We start from the raw sequence: 6,708 nt of genomic DNA, 5'->3' as shown, positions 1-6,708 counted from the left end.
TCTAAAATACTTATCGGAACCAGCTTCTATTGACTGTTTCAGTGTGGTACCACATTAGTACGTGATCCAAACCAGAAAATGGCCAGGGTCTGGCCAACAAGTGTGCGAAAAACGCGAAAGTATGAGCCAGATGATTGCAAATACCAGAACTAACACAGACATAACCGGCGTTATCCTCTAAAATACTAATCGGAACCAGCTTTTATTGACTGTTTCAGTGTGGTACCACATTACTACGTGATCCAGACCAGAAAGAGCCCAGGATCTGGCCAACAAGTATGCGAAAAACGCGAATATATGAGCCAGATGATTGCAAATACCAGAACTAACCCTGACATAACCAGCGTTATCCACTAAAATACGCATCGGAACATGGTTTTAATGACTGTTTCAGTGTGGTACCACATTACTACGTGATCCAAACCAGAAAAAGCCCAGGATCGGGCCAACATGAATGCGAAAAATGCGAAAGTACGAGCCTGATGAGGGAAAATCCCAGACCTAACCGAGACGTAACCGGCGTTATCCTCTAAAATATTTATCGCAACCAGGTTTAATTGGCTGTTTCGGTGTGGTACCGCATTACTACGTGTTCCAAACCGTAAAAAGGCTAGGATCAGGCCAACAAGTAAGCGAAAAATGCGAAAGTACGAGCGAGATGGGGGCAAATACCAGACCTAACCTAGACATAACCGGCGTTATCTTCTAAAATATTAATCGCAACCAGGTTTAATTGACTGTTTCGGTGTGGAACCACATTGCGATGGGATCCAAACCAGAAAAAACCGAGGATCTGGCCAAGAAGTATGCGAAAATCGCGAAAGTATGAGCCAGATGAGGACGAATCCCAGACCTAACCGAGACGTAACCGGCGTTATCCTCTAAAATATTTATCGCAACCAGATTTAATTGACTGTTTCGGTGTTGTACCGCATTACTACGTGATCAAAACCAGAAAGAGGCCAGGATCTGGCCAACAAGAATGCGAAATATGCGAAAGTACGAGCCAGATGAGGACAAATACCAGTCCTAACCGAGACATAACCGGCGTTATCCTCTAAAATATTAATCGCAACCAGGTTTAATTGACTGTTTCTGTGTGGTACCACTTTACTTCGTGGTCCAAGCCTTAAAAAGAACGGGATCGGGCCAACAAGTATGCGAAAAATGTGAAAGAACGAGCCAGATGTGGGCAAATACCAGACCAAACCGAGACATTACCGGCGTTCTCCTCTAAAATACTAATCGGAACCAGGTTTAATTGGCTGTTTCAGTGTGACATCACATTACTGCGTGGTCCTAGCCAGAAGAAGGCCAGGATCTGGCCAACAAGTATGCGAAAATTGCGAAAGTATGAGCCAGATGAGGGCAAATCCCAGGCCTAACCGAGACATAACCGGCGATATCCCCTAAAATATTAATCGCAAACAGGCTTAATTGACTGCTTCGGTGTGGAACCACATTACTACGGGATCCAAACCAGATTAAACGCAGGATCTGGCCAACAAGTATGCGAAAAACGCGAAAGTACGAGACTGATGACGCAAATCCTAGACCTAACCGATACATAACTCGCGTTATCCTCTAAAATATTAATCGCAACCCGGTTTATTTGACTGTTTCGGTGTGGTAACGCATTACTACGTGATCCAAACCAGATAAAGCCCAGGATCTGGCCAACAAGTATGAGAAAAATGCGAAAGTTCGAGCCAGATGAGGGCAAATACCAGACCTAACCCAGACAAAACCGGCGTTATCCCCTAAAATATTAACCGCAACCAGGTATAATTGACTGTTTCGGTGTGCTACCGCATTGCTACGATGACCCAAACCAGAAAAAACCGAGGATCTGGCCAACAAGTATGCGAAAAATGCGAAAGTACGATCCAGATGAGGGCAAATACCAGACCTAACCTAGACATAACCGGCGTTATCTTCTAAAATATTAATCGCAACCAGGTTTAATTGACTGTTTCGGTGTGGAACCACATTGCGATGGGATCCAAACCAGAAAAAACCGAGGATCTGGCCAAGAAGTATGCGAAAATCGCGAAAGTATGAGCCAGATGAGGACGAATCCCAGACCTAACCGAGACGTAACCGGCGTTATCCTCTAAAATATTTATCGCAACCAGATTTAATTGACTGTTTCGGTGTTGTACCGCATTACTACGTGATCAAAACCAGAAAGAGGCCAGGATCTGGCCAACAAGAATGCGAAAAATGCGAAAGTACGAGCCAGACGTGGGCAAATCCCAGACCTACCCGAGACATAACCGGCGTTATCCTCTATGATATTAATCGCAACCAGGTTTAATTGACCGTTTCAGTGTGGTGCCACATTACTACGTGATCCAAACCAGAAAAAGCCCAGGATCTGGCCAACAAGTATGCGAAAAACGCGAAAGTATATGCCAGATGATAGCATATACCAGAACTAACCCAGACATAACCAGCGTTATCCTCTAAAATACTAATCGGAACCAGCTTCTATTGACCGTTTCAGTGTGGTACCACATTACTACGTGATCCGAACCAGAAAAAGGCTAGGATCAGGCCATCAAGTAAGCGAAAAACGCGAAAGTATGAGCCAGATGATTGCAAATACCAGAACTAACACAGACATAACCAGCGTTATCCTCTAAAATATTAATCGCAACCAGGTTTACTTGACAGTTTCAGTGTAGTACCACATTACTACGTGATCCAAACCAGAAAAAGCCGAGGATCTGGCCAACAAGTATGCGAAAAACGCGAAAGTATGTGCCAGATGATAGCAAATACGAGAACTAACCCAGACGTAACCAGCGTTATCCTCTAAGATACTTATCGGAACCAGCTTCTATTGACTGTTTCAGTGCGGTACCACATTACTACGTGATCCAAACCAGAAAATGGCCAGGATCTGGCCAACAAGTGTGCGAAAAACGCGAAAGTATGAGCCAGATGATTGCAAATACCAGAACTAACACAGACATAACCGGCGTTATCCTCTAAAATACTAATCGGAACCAGCTTTTATTGACTGTTTCAGTGTGGTACCACATTACTACGTGATCCAAACCAGAAAAAGCCCTGGATCGGGCCAACAAGAATGCGAAAAATGCGAAAGTACGAGCCTGATGAGGGAAAATCCCAGACCTAACCGAGACGTAACCGTCGTTATCCTCTAAAATATTTATCGCAACCAGGTTTAATTGGCTGTTTCGGTGTGGTACCGCATTACTACGTGATCCAAACCGTAAAAAGGCTAGGATCTGGCCAACAACTATGCGAAAAACGCGAAAGAATGAACCAGGTGATTGCAAATACCAGAACTATCCCGGACATAACCAGTGTTATCCTCTAAAATATTATTCGCAACCAGGTTTAATTGAATGTTTCGGTGTGGTACCACATTACTACGTGGTCCAAGCCAGAAATAGGCCAGGATCTGGCCAACAAGTTTGCGAAAAATGCGAAAGTACGAGCCAGATGAGGGCAAATACCAGACCTAACCCAGACATAACCGGCGATATCCTCTAAAATATTAATCGCAAACAGGTTTAATTGACTGCTTCGGTGTGGAACCACATTACTGCGGGATCCAAACCAGATAAAACGCAGGATCTGGCCAACAAGTATGCGAAAAACGCGAAAGTATGAGCCAGGTGATTGCAAATACCAGAACTATCCCAGACATAACCCGCGTTATCCTCTAAAATATTAATCGGACCCAGGTTTAATTGACAGTTTCGGTGTGGTACCACATTACTACGCGTTCCAAGCCAGAAAAAGGCCAGGATCTGGCCAACAAGTATGCGAAATATGCGAAAGTACGAGCCAGATGAGGGCAAATACCAGACCTAACCGAGACATAACCGGCGTTATCCTCTAAAATATTAATCGCAACCAGGTTTAATTGACTGTTTCGGTGTGGAACCACATTACTACGGGATCCAAACCAGAAAAACCCAGGATCTGGCCAACAACTATGCGAAAAACGCGAAAGAATGAACCAGGTGATTGCAAATACCAGAACTATCCCGGACATAACCAGTGTTATCCTCTAAAAGATTATTCGCAACCAGGTTTAATTGACTGTTTCGGTGTGGTACCACATGACTACGTGATCCAAACCAGAAAAGGGCCAGGAACAGGCCAACAAGTATGCGAAAAACGCGAAAGTACGAGCCAGATGAGGACAAATCCCAGACCTACCGGAGACATAACCGGCGATATCCCCAAAAATATTAATCGCAACCAGGTTTAATTGACAGCTTCGGTGTGGTACCACACTACGACGGGATGCAATCCACAAAAAACCCAACATCTGGCCAACAAGTATGCGAGAAATGCGAAAGTACGAGCCAGATGAGGGCAAATACCAGACCTAACCCAGACATCACCGGCGTTATCCTATAAAATATTAATCGCAGCCGGGTTTAATTGACCGTTTCGGTGTGGAACCACATTACTACGGGATCAAAATCTGAAAAATCCCAGGATTTGGCCAACAAGTATCCGAAAAACGCGAAAGTTGGAGCCAGATGATTGCAAATACCAGAACTAACACAGACATAACCAGCGTTATCCTCTAAAATATTAATCGCAACCAGGTTTACTTGACAGTTTCAGTGTAGTACCACATTACTACGTTATCCAAACCAGAAAAAGCCGAGGATCTGGCCAACAAGTATGCGAAAAACGCGAAAGTATGTGCCAGATGATAGCAAATACGAGAACTAACCCAGACGTAACCAGCGTTATCCTCTAAGATACTTATCGGAACCAGCTTCTATTGACTGTTTCAGTGCGGTACCACATTACTACGTGATCCAAACCAGAAAATGGCCAGGATCTGGCCAACAAGTGTGCGAAAAACGCGAAAGTATGAGCCAGATGATTGCAAATACCAGAACTAACACAGACATAACCGGCGTTATCCTCTAAAATACTAATCGGAACCAGCTTTTATTGACTGTTTCAGTGTGGTACCACATTACTACGTGATCCAAACCAGAAAAAGCCCTGGATCGGGCCAACAAGAATGCGAAAAATGCGAAAGTACGAGCCTGATGAGGGAAAATCCCAGACCTAACCGAGACGTAACCGTCGTTATCCTCTAAAATATTTATCGCAACCAGGTTTAATTGGCTGTTTCGGTGTGGTACCGCATTAATACGTGATCCAAACCGTAAAAAGGCTAGGATCTGGCCAACAACTATGCGAAAAACGCGAAAGAATGAACCAGGTGATTGCAAATACCAGAACTATCCCGGACATAACCAGTGTTATCCTCTAAAATATTATTCGCAACCAGGTTTAATTGAATGTTTCGGTGTGGTACCACATTACTACGTGGTCCAAGCCAGAAATAGGCCAGGATCTGGCCAACAAGTTTGCGAAAAATGCGAAAGTACGAGCCAGATGAGGGCAAATACCAGACCTAACCCAGACATAACCGGCGATATCCTCTAAAATATTAATCGCAAACAGGTTTAATTGACTGCTTCGGTGTGGAACCACATTACTGCGGGATCCAAACCAGATAAAACGCAGGATCTGGCCAACAAGTATGCGAAAAACGCGAAAGTATGAGCCAGGTGATTGCAAATACCAGAACTATCCCAGACATAACCCGCGTTATCCTCTAAAATATTATTCGCAACCAGGTTTAATTGACTGTTTCGGTGTGGTACCACATGACTACGTGATCCAAACCAGAAAAGGGCCAGGAACAGGCCAACAAGTATGCGAAAAACGCGAAAGTACGAGCCAGATGAGGACAAATCCCAGACCTACCGGAGACATAACCGGCGATATCCCCAAAAATATTAATCGCAACCAGGTTTAATTGACAGCTTCGGTGTGGTACCACACTACGACGGGATGCAATCCACAAAAAACCCAACATCTGGCCAACAAGTATGCGAGAAATGCGAAAGTACGAGCCAGATGAGGGCAAATACCAGACCTAACCCAGACATCACCGGCGTTATCCTATAAAATATTAATCGCAGCCGGGTTTAATTGACCGTTTCGGTGTGGAACCACATTACTACGGGATCAAAATCTGAAAAATCCCAGGATTTGGCCAACAAGTATCCGAAAAACGCGAAAGTTGGAGCCAGATGATTGCAAATACCAGAACTAACCCAGATATAACCAGCGTTATCCACTATAATACTAATCGGAACCAGCTTCTATTGACTGTTTCAGTGTGGTGCCACATTACTACGTGATCCAAACCAGAAAAAGGCCAGCATCTGGTCAACAAGTATGCGAAAAACGCGAAAGTACGAGCCAGATGAGGAAAAATACCAGCCCTAACCGAGACATAACCGGCGTTATCCTCTAAAATATTAATCGCAACCAGGTTTAATTGACAGTTTCGATGTGGAACCACATTTCTACGGGATCCAAACCAGAAAAAACCCAGGATCTGGCCAACAAATATGCGAAAAGTGCGAATGTACGAGCCAGATGAGGGCAAATACCAGACCTAACCCAGACATAACCCGCGTTATCCTCTAAGATATTAATCGGACCCAGGTTTAATTGACTGTTTCTGTGTGGTACCACTTTACTTCGTGGTCCAAGCCAGAAAAAGAACGGGATCGGGCCAACAAGTATGCGAAAAATGTGAAAGAACGAGCCAGATGAGGGCAAATACCAGACCAAACCGTGACATTACCGGCTTTCTCCTCTAAAATACTAATCGGAGCC

This window comes from Colletes latitarsis, unplaced genomic scaffold, assembly GCF_051014445.1.
Source record: "Colletes latitarsis isolate SP2378_abdomen unplaced genomic scaffold, iyColLati1 scaffold0018, whole genome shotgun sequence".
In the NCBI taxonomy this organism is placed as follows: Eukaryota; Metazoa; Arthropoda; class Insecta; order Hymenoptera; family Colletidae; genus Colletes; species Colletes latitarsis.
Note: the sequence above shows the minus strand (reverse complement) of the source record.